This window comes from Salmo salar, chromosome 06, assembly GCF_965601325.2.
Source record: "Salmo salar chromosome 06, fSalSal1, whole genome shotgun sequence".
NCBI lineage: Eukaryota > Metazoa > Chordata > Actinopteri > Salmoniformes > Salmonidae > Salmo > Salmo salar.
The window spans coordinates 26,216,033-26,230,714 of NC_138296.1; the positions used below are offsets into that span (position 1 = coordinate 26,216,033).

At 43.3% G+C, this 14,682-nt stretch overlaps 1 pseudogene across 1 annotated transcript; it reads right to left on the reverse strand.

The window, feature by feature from the left end:
• Positions 1–2,906: 2,906 nt before the first annotated feature.
• LOC106606677 (lysosomal alpha-glucosidase-like) lies at positions 2,907–12,001 on the reverse strand (annotated as a pseudogene). The gene is made up of 18 exons (XR_014392524.1): positions 11,915–12,001; positions 11,508–11,659; positions 10,930–11,095; positions 10,728–10,824; positions 10,334–10,453; positions 9,864–9,981; positions 9,456–9,612; positions 9,093–9,204; positions 8,670–8,782; positions 8,425–8,509; positions 8,211–8,320; positions 7,920–8,053; positions 7,330–7,481; positions 6,964–7,072; positions 6,099–6,226; positions 5,579–5,743; positions 3,542–3,694; positions 2,907–3,371 (listed from the first exon to the last, which is right to left on the reverse strand). The product of XR_014392524.1 is annotated as a lysosomal alpha-glucosidase-like (transcript).
• Between the last annotated feature and the right edge of the window lie 2,681 nt (positions 12,002–14,682).

Genomic DNA, 14,682 nt, shown 5'->3' on the forward strand with positions numbered 1-14,682 from the left:
GTGTGTGTGTGTGTGTGTGTGTGTGTGTGTGTGTGTGTGTGTGTGTGTGTGTGTGTGTGTGTGTGTAAACCAGAAGTACATGTATAAGTGAGCTACAGTACCAGTCAAAAGTTTGGACACACCTACTCATTCCAGGGTTTTTCTTTATGGGTACTGTTTTTTACATTTTAGAATAATAGTGAAGACATCAAAACTATGAAATAACACATATGGAATGAGAGTAACCAAAAAAGATAAACAAATCAAAGTAGCCACCCTTTGCCTTGATGACAGCTTTGCACACTCTTGGCATTCTCTCAACCAGGTAGTCACCTGGAATGCATTTCAATTAACAGGTGTGCCTTTTTAAAAGTGCATTTGTGGAATTTCTTTCCTTAATGCGTTTGAGCCAATCAGTTGTGTTGTGACAAGGTAGGGGTGGTATATAGAAAATAGCCCTATTTGGTAAAAGACCAAGTCCATATTATGGCAAGAACAGCTCAAACAAGCAAAGAGAAATGACAGTCCATCATTACTTTAAGACATGAAGGTCAGTCAATGCCGAAAATGTCAAGAACTTTGAAAGTTTCTTCAAGTGCAGTTGCCAAACCCATCAAGCGCTATGATGAAACTGGCTCTCATGAGGACCGCCACAGGAATGGAAGACCCAGAGTTACCTCTGCTGCAGAGGATAAGTTCATTAGTTACCAGCCTCAGAAATTGCAGGCCAAATAAATACTTCAGAGTTCAAGTAACAGACACATATCAACATCAACTGTTCAGAGGACACTGTGTGAATCATGCCTTCATGGTCGAATTGCTGCAATGAAACCACTACTAAAGGACACCAATAAGAAGAAGAGACTTGATTGGGCCAAGAAACACGAGCAATGGACATTAGACCGGTGAAAATCTGTTCTTTGGTCTGATGAGTCCAAATGTTAGATTTTTGGTTCCAACCGCTGTGTCTTTGTGAGACGCAAAGTAGGTGAATGAATGATCTCCGCATGTGTGATTCCCACCGTGAAGCATGGAGGTAGTGTGATGGTGTGGGGGTGCTTTGCTGGTGACACCGTCTGATTTATTTAGAATTCAAGGCACACTTAACCAGCATGGCTACCACAGCATTCTGCAGCGATACGCCATCCCATCTGGTTTGCGCTTAGTGGGACTATCATTTGTTTTTCAACAGGACAATGACCCAACACACCTCCAGGCTGTGTAAGGGCTATTTGACCAAAAAGGAAAGTGATGGAGTGCTGCATCAGATGACCTGGCCTCCACAATCACCCGACCTCAACACAATTGAGATGGTTTGGGATGAATTGGACCACAGAGTGAAGGACAACAGCCAACAAGTGCTCAGCATATGTGGGAACTGCTTCAAGACTGTTGGAACAGCATTCCAGGTGAAGCTGTTGAGAGAATGCCAAGAGTGTGCAAAGCCGTCATCAGGGCAAAGGGTGCCTACTTTGAAGAATCTAAAATAGATTTGGATACTTTTTAGGGTACTACATGATTCCATAGTTTTGTCTTCACTATTATTCTACTACGTAGAAAATAGTCAAAATAAAGAAAAACCCTTGAATGAGTAGGTGTGCCCAAACTTTTGACTGGTACTGTATAGCATGTTTATGTCATGTCAGGTATGTGTTATATCTAGAACTCAACATTTCAACTAAACTGTGGCCTTACTTCCTACATTTAACACAGAGCCTACCATCATACTGGAAGAGTACAAAATGGGCATATACTGATACATTTTAAATACTTTCAAATAGTGTAGAGCCATTGCTAACTGCTCTCCTCAAAACAAGATGTATCAATCAATCCATTAAATGTTATTTATAGAGCACATTTCTTAGGGGATGCATCTCAAAAGTGCTTAACAACAGTAAGAAAGTTACAATGAACAAAAATATTAACGTAACATGTAAAGTGTTGGTCCCATGTTTCATGAGCTGAAATAAAAAATTCCAGAAATGTTCCATAAGCACAAAAATATTATTTCTCACATTAAGTGCACAAATGTGTTTACATCCCTGTTAGCATTTCTCCTTTGCCATTCACCTGACTGTTGTGCCATATCAAGAAGCTAATGAAACCGCATGATCATTACACAGGTGCACCTTGTGCAGGGGACGATAAAAGGTCACTCTAAAAGCTGCAGTTTTGTCACACAACACAAAGGCACAGATGTCTTCCTTTTTGAGGGGGCGTGCAATTGTCAGGCTGACTGCAGGTATGTCCACCAGAGCAGTTGCCAGTTAATTGCCCCAGGATGGCGGTGGGGTTATGGTATGAGCAAACATATTACGGTCAACGAACAAAATTGCATTCTATCAATGGCAATTTGAATGCACAGAGATACCGTGACGAGAACCTAAGGCCCATTGTCGTGCCATTCCTCCGCCGCCATCAACTCATGTTTCAGCATGATAATGCACCACCCTGTCGCAAGGATCTGTACACAATTCCTGGAAGCTGAAAATGTCCCAGTTCTTCTATTGCCTGTATACTGACCAGACATGTCACCCATTGAGCATGTTTGGGATGCTCTGGATCGACGTGGAAGACAGCGTGTTCCAGTTCCCGGCAATATTCAGCAACTTCGTACAGCCATTGAAGAGGAGTGGGAAAACATTCCACAGGCCACAATCAACAGCCTGATCAACTCTATGTGAAGGAGATGTGTTGCGCTGCATGAGGCCAATGATGGTCAGACCAGATACTGATTTAAAAAAAAGGCAAAACATTTTTTTTTGTATCCCCAGTCATGCGGAATCCAGAGATTAAGACCTAATTTATTTATTTAAATGGACTGATTTCCTTTTACGAACTGTAATTCAGTAAAATCTTAGAAATTGTTGCATGTTTAGTTTATATTTTTGTTCAGTATAAAAACAAAACGTTTTCAAAGAGAATCAAACTAAAATATTAAAACAATAATACATTTCGTCCTAGTGTTCTAGAATGACCACAATTCTCTATCTCACACCACTGTCTCAGCAACTCACCAGAGACAATGTCATGTAATCACTCATCTGCAACAACAAGGAAATGGAGAGATATCTGATTGAGCGTGTGAAAATGTTAGCATTGCCAATAACACTCCTGTACTTTTCACATTTTATTTCCCAAAATACTTCAGTGTAGTCCATCCATTCAGAAAACCCAGGAGTCTATTAGAGCAATGTCTTACCCAGGGTAGCAGTGATGGAGGGGCAACTTTGGGTGGAGGTTTTTGTCAGAGATGTGCTAGCTCAGGAGTTCCAGAACCACCTGAGAGGCTGTCTACTGGGTCAGAGTCCACTGAGTCATACGGTTCATAAGGCTCACTGGGTCATAAGTTCCACAGGACATCAAACACCTCTGACATGGGCAGGGCCAGGCTGGTCACCGTCAGAACCGACAGACAGACACAAAAAGAAAGGATTATAAGCAATATATAATATTATACTGTAGAATAGAATAGACAGGTAGGCAAGCAGAATTAGAATGTTCGTTCTACTATTTCTTAATTCTAAACTCTATAGAGGTAACTCAGCCAGCTACCGCTCACCTTGGTGTCAGTCAGATAAGAGAAATCCCACACTTTCTTTCCATTGGCCCATACATAGCGTGGTGGGGAAGGCACCCCGAACAGCCGCAGCCCTCCCAGCACCAGCCCGTCCAGCGCCCCGTTCTGACGCAGGGGGTCACTCACCACCTGGGACTGGATCAAATGAAAAACCTTATTGATCCCCACTGGCAAACACACACATGTATAGTACCACTATACATTAGACATTACAGTTAGGTCTACTGTTTACAGGATGGCAGGGGAAGAGTACGTCTTCTATCTTGATTGGATTGGACCTGGATCTCAATCTTGAGAGCATTGCTAGAAACATACTGTACTGCAGAAACATCCAAATCACCCTAGATAACTCTCTGATCTCCATCCTCTCTTTAAAACCTGTTGGGGATAGGGGGCAGTATTTGCACGGCCGGATAAAAAACGTACCCGATTTAATCTGGTTACTACTCCTGCCCAGTAACTAGAATATGCATATAATTGTTTGATTTGGATAGAAAACACCCTAAAGTTTCTAAAACTGTTTGAATGGTGTCTGTGAGTATAACAGAACTCATATGGCAGTCAAAACCCTGAGACAAATCCTGACAGGAAACTGAAATCTGATGTGTGGATATCCCTTCAAACATTTGCCATTGAAACACACAGGTCCTTATGAATCATTTAGCACTTCCTAAGGCTTCCACTAGATGTCCCCAGTCTTTACAAAGTGGTTTGAGTCTCCTACTATCAAAACTGACTGAAAGAGAGGCTGTGGAAAGTGGTCACAGGTGGAGGGCCATTTACCATTATGACGCGGCCGCCCATGGCTACCCTCCCCTTTTGAAACGTTTTGAAAGACAATGCAAACGTCCCCATGGAATATTATTGAAGCTCTGGTTGAAAAAGGCCCTAAAGATTTATGTTAAATTTTTGTACATTCGTGACGACAAGTCCGACTCACCACGGTACATTTTCAGTAGCCTTCGGAGCGCGCTAACAATTGGGACATAAATGATTAACTTTTTCGAACAAAACTACATTTGTTATGGACCTGGGATTCCTGGAAGTGCTTTCTGATAAAGATAATCAAAGGTAAGGTTTTATTTACAATAGTATTTTTGATGGTTGATCGTTCCAAGATGGCTCCAACATGTATAGCCTAGCCTATTTTGCTGGGCATACCACGTCGTTTATTGCAAAGTGTGATTTCCCAGTAAAGTTATTTTTAAGTCTGGCAAAGCGGTGGCATTCAAGACATGTTCATCTATAAGTCTTTGAATGACAATATTACATTTTAACAATGTTTTCGAATAGTAATTTTGTAAATTGTAGCGCTGATCCACCGGAAGCATTTGAGGGAAAAGATTTTCTGAATGTCACGCGCCGATGTAAAATGCTGTTTTTATATATAAATATGAACTTTATCGAACAAAAAATGCATGTATTGTGTAACATGATGTCCTAGGATTGTCATCTGATGAAGATTGTCAAAGGTTAGTGCTGCATTTAGCTGTGTTTTGGGTATTTGTGATGCATCTAGTTGCTTTGAAAATGGCTGTGTGATTATTTCTGGCTGGGTTCTCTCCTAACATAATCTAATGTTTTGCTTTTGCTGTAAAGCCTTTTTGAAATCGGACAACGTGGTTCGATTCAGGAGAGGTGTATCTATAAGACGGTGTAAAATAGTCATATGTTTGAGAAATTGAAGTTATAGCATTTATGAGGTTTTGCATTTCGCGCGACGCGATTCCACTGGCTGTTGATTAGGGTGGGACGCAAGCGTCCCACTGGCCCAGACAGGTTAAAGTCCATTTAGGGCCCTACGTTTTTCCTACCCAAATGTCATGAAATACCTTGAAGGACAAACAAAATGTTTGATGGTCCGCACTCAGAAAGATGTCGCATAAAGCTTACTAAACTTTTAATCACTGCATCAGGGATAGCCTTGAAGTGGGCTATAACTAGGGCCCAGAGTTTTCCTTGGCCAGGTCATGTGATCAGGAAAAACTCAGGACCCTATGTGACCTCTACATCTCCTACCTGTCCAGCGATGAAGATAACACAGGAGTAGTCTCCTCTCTGGAAGGTGTCCAGACTGTCCCCGCCATCCCAGAACAGGTCACCCCAGGCCCAGCCCCCAGGAGACAGCGCCACCATCAGGAGGAAAGGGTTACTGCGAGAAGCTGAGGTAGTCAGGCCTGGCTCCTGTATCTCAGTTGGAGGGGGTTTGAGGGGATTTTTCATTGAAATATATAATTACTGATTAAAACAGGCAACAGGTTTTACACAGAAAACTCACACAAGCTTCAAAACAACATTGTCGGATTAGTACGCAGAGAGTATTTCATTTTAGGTTTTATCACATAGTTTCACAAAGGAATTTTGGGTCTCTTGTTCTATGACAAATAACTTGAATTGATTTCATGATATGAGAGTTTGGCAGCTCATTCATCTCCTCCACCATCAGTATGTAACACCCACAATATGGGCCTAAGATGAAGCTTTGTCACACGATGAAACAACAGACAACCAAATTCTATTGTGTACAGAGGACACACACCTGCTGTGGGATGATGTGTCCCTCTCTCACATGGACATTGATGGTGTCCACAGGGGCTGGGAGGAGCAGGTACTGACCCTTACTGTAGAACGGCTGGCATAATGAGGAAGGGATGAAAGAGGTGACCACTGAAATATGGTTATAGTATACACAGTACAACAGTATTACACATCTTTGTCTGGTCCTGAAGTAAGCCTACAAGACCCTAAGAAAGACTCACACAGATGGATTTTTATCAATTTATGTCTGTTAACAACAGAAAAGATGGTCTTGGTCTCCTAGGAATCCCTTTAATCAGTTGCGAACTAATTTCAGCGACAATATGAAAGGCCTATAGTAATACACTGAGTGTACAAAACATTAGGATCACCTGCTCTTTCCATGCCATGGACTGATTGAGGTGAAAGCTATGATTCCTTGTTGTCACTTGTTAAATCCACTTCAATCAGTGTAGATGAAGGGGAGGAGACAAGTTAAATAAGGATTTTCAAACCTTGAGACAACTGGATGGTCTATGTGTGCCATTCAAAGGGTGAATTGGCAAGACAAAATATTTAAGTCCCTATGAACGGGGTATGGTAGTAGGTGCCAGGCGCACCAGTTTGTGTCAAGAACTGCAACGCTGCTGGTCTTTCAATAGTTTCCTGTATGTATCAAGAATGGTCCACTACCCAAAGGACATCCAGCCAACTTGACACAACTGTGGGAAGCATTGGAGTCAACATGGGCAGCATCCCTGTGAAACGCTTTCAACACCTTGTAGAGTCCATGCCCCGACAAACTGAGGCTGATCTGATGGTTAAAAGTGGGATGCAACTCAATATTAGGAAGGTGTTCTTAATGTTTTGTATGCTCAGTGTATAACTGTATTGGTAGAAGAGTGTGTAGAGGAACGGCAGGAGAGAGTAACATAACATCACCGCGCTACGCATGGCTGCCTGGGCCTCCAGCCCAAACACATAGAGCTCCTGGGGCTACACACAGAGCTAGAGTTACCTCCATTCATAATACATGGGACTGATGGACTGTTACATGGACACAGTGAAAACACTAGCAGGTCAGCCACCATGGTAAATAGGAAAACATTGTAACTTGGTTACATAGACACAGTGAAAAGACATTAGCAGGTCAGGAAAAAATTGTGGTAAATTCCTATCCAACTGAGTTAACTGTAAAGACCATAAGACCCACCCCCACACACACACACACACACACACACACACACACTCACAGCGTTGGGCTTGTCGTTGTGGTTCCTCATGAAGGGGTAGAAGGCTCCAAGCTGGGTCCAGCGTACACACAGCTCCTCTGTGGTGTCCCCCCCGAACCCACACACATCCGCCCCCACCAGGGGCATCCCGAACAGGCCAAACAGCAGCACCGCTGGGGGGTGGAGGGACAGACGGATATTGAACATATTAATTCATATTTATTCATTATTACTGTATTCATTATTTAACTTTGATGTCAGGCAGTCAGAGGCATCTCTCTGTACTTGCTAGTTACATACAGTCAAATAAATAGTAGGTGGTTCCATTACAAGTCTGGGCATTTTTCTATTCAAACCCCTCATTCAAGTCCATAGATAACTACCACTGAAAAGACTCCAACTCTGTCTAGGCACTCTTTCAACTAAAGACAATAGAGACAAAGTGCTGAGTAAGAGCACACTGCAACATGTACTGTCTGGATGGTGCATCGGTACCATTAGTACTCTGATGGCTAAAACACACAGGGCTTGTGAATAGCTTTGGGAATCTTGTTGAGAATAGGAATGGCTTGGAACGGAGATGGGAATGTTGGCGATGTCTTTCCCCTCACCAGGGATGGAGTATCTGAGCTGCTCCCAGTCGCTCCTCACATCTCCCGTCCAGACTCCGGAGAAACGGCCGATGCCAGGGAAGGAGGAGCGGGACAGCACGAAGGGTCGCGACCCCCAGACCTTCACCAGGGCACTGAGAGGGTCAAAGGCTATAACTGATCTTCCAACTACAGTTTCAAATGTGTAATGTAGACAAGATAAATACAATCTGCTTCATTCAAACAAGCAGAAGTAAAAGTGCTCAGTCTCAGGATAAGTGCGACACTGATCCCTGTAGTGCTGTGTCTGACCTGTGGGTGGCGCTAACCTCTGTCAGCCCATAGAGGTTATGCAGGTTGTAGTGAGTGGACAGGTTCTGTTGAGCAGACATGCAGTGTGTAACAGTGTCCTCCAAACACCCCTGTATGTGTCTATGGAGACAGAATGAAAATTAATGAATGAAATCACTAAATTTCTCAACTGATTTTATATAGACAGGAAACTACTCAGCTGCAGTACACTCACGTGGCACGTAGGGGGGGCTATCCAAATCACTGTCAGGACACCCTTCCACACAGCCCTGCACAAAACTGTCTGGTTCATTCATATCCTGAGAACAGAGGGACAAGAGAAAGAGTATGCTGGATGCTGAGTAGCATTGACACAGCCTGGATGATGCAAGCTTGTTAGTGCAAATATAGAATATAATACAATAGAATAGGGGATGATTTCAGCCCTCTACGAGACATTTCTATCTGCGACACACTCACAATCAACAGGCCATCTAGCGGGACTCTGGAGTTGAACTCCCGAATGAAGTCCTCCCACCAGCTCTGTGTCTCTGGGTTGGTGAAGTCAGGGAACGCTGTCGGACCTGGACACAGAGGAAGAAGAGTGAGGAACCGAACATGCATACCTTTCCACACAACACGCACACCTGCACGTACGCACGCACGCCACACACACACACACACACACACACACACACACACACACACACACACACACACAGCTTCGAGGGGGTTTTGTTTAGTGTTACCTTGCTTTTCAGAGGACACATTACTTGAATACACAATGGACATACACAATGTTATCAAGCAGATAAAACATATGTTCTTTCCAAACTATTCAGAGTATATGTAGCCCAGTTTACAGTGGGTCTCCAGATAGAGAAGTGAGAGTTTTAGGTCTGACCTTCCCTATGAGTGTCTGTCCTGTAGAGTTCCTGATGAAGACCCCTCTCCGCTGACCCTCATCAAAGGGTGGGTAAGTACCAGGGGGGCTGGTGCTGCTGATTCCAGGGTCCTGGGAAAGAGAACAAACAGGAAACATGCTTCTAAAATAAATTACAGTAATGCTTTTTCTGCCATCTTGTGGATTGAGAAAGAAAGTTTCCTTGACTTGTACCTTCCAATACTGCACTTTTAAATATTTAATCACAATGCTGACTGTTATTTAGAATCAAAAATGACATTGAACCACTATTTCAATCTAATATGAGTTATTAGTGTGCCTATGTGTCCCACATGTTGTGAGGGTTGAGGCCTCTCTCTTACCAGGATGAGAATGTACTTCATGCCCTTCTGATGGAACTCCTTCAGCATGTCTGGCTGGTCCACAAAGCGCTGGGGGTCAAAGGTGAACACCTGACGCTTGTCTGCGTAATCCAGGTCATTCCACTGCACGTCCTGACCAAAAACAAAAGCAGTTGAACTAAAGAATGCAGTGAGTGTTTTCCATGAGTTGTGAACCCTCAGTGGCACGATAATACTGTACTTGAGAACGCAAACATCCAATTAGCATAAGCATGGAGAAAACCCATTGTAGCATGATAATACTATAATTCTCCATGCTAATCTGCTCATCCAATGTTGATAATCATTCAATGTTAGCATTATCCAATAGTTGTCAACCCAAGTGATAATACTGTACTACAATATAAGTGTTTTCTCCAGCATCTTTACCAGGGGAAGTTGGCGTTGTGCATGCGTCGCACAACCTCTCGGGTTGCATTGGTGGACCGGTAACCCCAGCGACACAGGTGGAACCCCAGTGACCAATAAGGAGGCATCATAGGGTACCCTGGGGGAGGAGGACGGGGTAAACATTAGCTATGACGGAAGAGTCACAAAAGCGGAGAGCAATATGGTGGATAATGCCTATATGGTGGATGGTGAATAATGGTGGAAAATGTATTTGCTTTCACCAGTCTAGTTCTTCCACATAAGTGAAAGGAGATGAAGGAAAGGAGATGAGGGAGCAAGTTCAAACTACTAGGACACAGACAGCCACTATCTTTTCCTTAGCTATTACCCAAAAGGAATTATTTGTGACCCACCAGTGGCCCGACCCACCATAACAACATTGGGATAGGAGACAAGAAAAGGATATTCAGTGACATGAAGTTACACCTAAAGGTCATAAATAGCCATACCTATAACCTGGAGGTACTGTCTGACAACACTCTGAGGGTCAGGGCCCAAGAAGATGTACAGGTCCAGGATTCCTCCCACAGCCACCCAGGTCAGAGCAGGGCTAGGCTGCAGCACCACCTCTACAGAGAGAAGGAGAGGTCAAACTCAGCTCAATCATGTAAACCTGTATCTTGATACAGTTGAAGTACTGTGCCATGTGAACACAAAAAAATATTGACTGGCGACATTCTGGGCAGAACTGTCTTGGTGGTCTGTTCCAGGCTTAATGCCCATTATATTGTCAGATCGTCAAAAGAAGGATTAGAAAATCTACAAACTTAAACCAAAGCTTTCCTATTGGAACAAAACATTTCTGCTTAAGGATATGGTACATGGAGCAACATGCTTTCTTACCCATGGCATTACTGTTGAGCAGGAAGACCCCGTGAGCCTGTCCATCCCCCTCCTGCACCATGTAGAACGGATGGGAGCCATGAAGGTTGGCATCGCCCTGCATGATAGACCAAGAAGACACATCTGACTTACTTACCACTCCTGACCATGATTTAAAAAGGAAACAAATGAATGATAATGATGACGATGACGTCAGACTCACGTGGGGCACAATGTCCCTGTTCCAAAGGGTGAGGGAGGTCCAATTGACGTCCAGGCTGAGGGGCGTGTAGTGTTCCCCTAGCCCAGACACCAGTGAGGAGGCCAGGGAGGTGGACAGCTGCAGGTACTGGTCAGCATACAGCAGTGGGGCCACCGTGGTGTTCACACTGACAGACAGAGGACAGAGGTGGCATGCTTATGACAGTTGTAAGTCAGGACAGAGAGCATCTTATGTCATGCTTATGGCAACTATAAGTAGGGACAGGGCCACCTTATGTCATGCTTATGACTGCTATAAGTAGAAACACAGCAATATAAATCAAATGAAATTGTATTTGTCACATACACATATTTAGCAGAAGTTATTGCTGGTGTAGCGAAATGCTTGTGTTCCTAGCTCCAACAGTGCAGTAGTATCTGCAAGCCAATTTACCCTTTGGGATCTATAAATCCTAACTGATCTTATGTGTTAGGCCTATGACATGGTAACAACAGTTTTATGTGAGGTTTATGAGATCTGATCAATTAACCAGTGCCAGACATATTAGACGTAAAGAACAACAGACAATGAATACTCACAGGATGCGGCCGTTGGATTTTCAGCGCACTATGAACCCAAAAGGGTCGGGTTGAAACTCAGTGACATATTGGTGGTCCTGGGTGTCAGTGTTACCCCTGGACTGGGCAGTGGATAAAGGAACTTCATATCGCCGGGACAACGGATCCTTCAACTGTCAGGAGAATAAACGTGTTATGACTCTTACACAAAGTGGTCTGAGGAGAATGATTCTCGGTGATGAAGGAAAGGAGATGATTGGTGATAATAAAAGTGATGAAAAGTAATGAGATAAAACATTTTGCAAATGCTGTATGCCCTTTTCAGAGGCAACACTTTTAAAAGCAATGTTATAGACAAAGACGATGCCAACCAAACCCTGTATCTCGGTAGTAAATATACGGGTGGTTATACAGCCACAGAGACTCACCGTGAGGTGCAGTTGGCCTTCTGTCTCATCCAGGATCTCCAACCGGAGCGTAGATATCCTGTTCATCTTTCCCTTGATCCTGACCATGCTTTACCGCACGGATGAAGCCAGGTTTCCTCCTGACGTGACGCTTGGCATTCAGGCCAAAGAGTTCAATCTTGGTTTCATCAGACCAGATAATCTTGTTTCTCATGGTCTGAGTCTTTTAGGTGCTTCAGGGGTAGCCAGGTGGAAAGCATGGCCAGCCGTAGAAAAATACTTATGGAAATGATCGATTATCGTAGATTTATCGGTGGTGACAGTGTTTCCTAGCCTCAGTGCAGTGGGCAGCTGGGAGGAGGTGCTCTTATTCTCCATGGACTTTACAGTGTCCCAAAACATTTTGGAATTAGTGCTATAGGATGCAAATTTCTGTTTGAAAAAGCTAGCCTTAGCTTTCCTAACTGACTGTGTATATTGGTTCCTGACTTCCCTGAAAAGTTGCATATCGATGCTAATGCAGAACGCCACAGGATGTTTTTGTGCTGGTCAAGGGCAGTCAAGTCTGGGGTGAACCAAGGGCTATATCTGTTCTTAGTTCTACTTTTTTTGAATGGGGCATGCTTATTTAAGATGGTGAGGAAAGCACTTTTAAAGAACCACCAGTCATCCTCTACTGACGGAATGAGGTCAATATCCTTCCAGGATACCCGGGCCAGGTCGATTGGAAAGGCGTTTGACAGTTATGAGGGGTGGTCGTTTGACCGCAGACCCATTACGGACACAAGCAATGAGGCAGTGATCGCTGAGATCCTGGTTGAAGACAGCAGAGGTGTATTTAGAGGGCAAGTTGGTATCTATGAGGGTGCCCATGGTTATGGATTTAGGGTTGTACCTGGTAGGTTCCTTGATAATTTGTGTGAGATTGAGGGCATCAAGCTTAGATTGTAGGACTGCCGGGGTGTTAAGCATATCCCAGTTTAGGTCACCTAACAGTATGAACTTTGAAGATAGATAGGGGGTATTCAATTCACATATGGTGTCCAGGGCACAGCTGGGGGTGGTCTATAACAAGCGGCAACGGTGAGAGACTTATTTCTGGAAAGGTGGATTTTTAAAAGTAGAAGCTCGAATTGTTTGGGCACAGACCTGGATAGTATGACAGAACTCTGCAGGCTATCTCTGCAGTAGATTGCAGCTCCGCCCCCTTTGGCAGAAAAGGGGTTGGAAAATGTTGTAGTCAGTATCGAAGAGCCCTCTCTGCTGCTCGATCATCCTATTTTTCCAACTTAATTGAGGAAAATAAGAACAATCCAAAATGTATTTTTGATACTGTCGCAAAGCTAACTAAAAAGCAGCATTCCCCAAGAGAGGATGGCTTTCACTTCAGCAGTAATAAATTCATGAACTTCTTTGAGGAAAAGATCATGATCATTAGAAAGCAAATTATGGACTCCTCTTTAAATCTGTGTATTCCTCCAAAGCTTCATTGTCCTGAGTCTGCACAACTCTGCCAGGACCTAGGATCAAGGGAGACACTAAAGTGTTTTAGTACTATATCTCTTGACACAATGATGAAAATAATCATGGCCTCTAAACCTTCAAGCTGCGTACTGGACCCTATTCCAGCTAAACTACTGAAAGAGCTGCTTCCTGTGCTTGGCCCTTCTATGTTGAACATAATAAACGGCTCTCTATCCACCAGATGTGTACCAAACTCACTAAAAGTGGCAGTAATAAAGCCTCTCTTGAAAAAGCCAAACCTTGACCCAGAAAATATAAAAAACTATCGGCCTATATCGAATCTTCCATTCCTCTCAAAAATTTTTGAAAAAGCTGCAGCAACTCACTGCCTTCCTGAAGACAAACAATGTATATGAAACGCTTCAGTCTGGTTTTAGACCCCATCATAGCACTGAGACTGCACTTGTGAAGGTGGTAAATTACCTTTTAATGATGTCAGACCGAGGCTCTGCATCTGTCCTCGTGCTCCTTGATCTTAGTGCTGCTTTTGATACCATCGATCACCACATTCTTTTGGAGAGATTGGAAACCCAAATTGGTCTACTCGGACAAGTTCTGGCCTGGTTTAAATCTTATCTGTCGGAAAGATATCAGTTTGTCTCAGTGAATGGTTTGTCCTCTGACAAATCAACTGTAAATTTCGGTGTTCCTCAAGGTTCCGTTTTAGGACCACTATTGTTTTCACAATATATTTTACCTCTTGGGGATGTCATTCGAAAACATAATGTTAAATTTCACTGCTATGCGGATGACACACAGCTGTACATGAAACATGGTGAAGCCCCAAAATTGCCCTCGCTAGAAGCCTGTGTTTCAGACATAAGGAAGTGGATGGCTGCAAACTTTCTACTTTTAAACTACTTTTAAACAAAACAGAGATGCTTGTTCTAGGTCCCAAGAAACAAAGAGATCTTCTGTTAAATCTGACAATTAATCTGGATGGTTGTACAGTCGTCTCAAATAAAACTGTGAAGGACCTCGGCGTTACTCTGGACCCTGATCTCTCTTTTGAAGAACATATCAAGACTGTTTCAAGGGCAGCTTTTTTCCATCTATGTAACATTGCAGAATCAGAAACTTTCTGTCCACAAATTATGCAGAAAAATGTATCCATGCTTTTGTTGCTTCTAGGTTGGACTACTCCAATGATCTACTTTCCGGCTACCCAGATAAAGCACTAAATAAACTTCAGTTAGTGCTAAATACGGCTGCTAGAATCCTGACTAGAACCAAAAGATTTGATCATATTACTCCAGTGCTAGCCT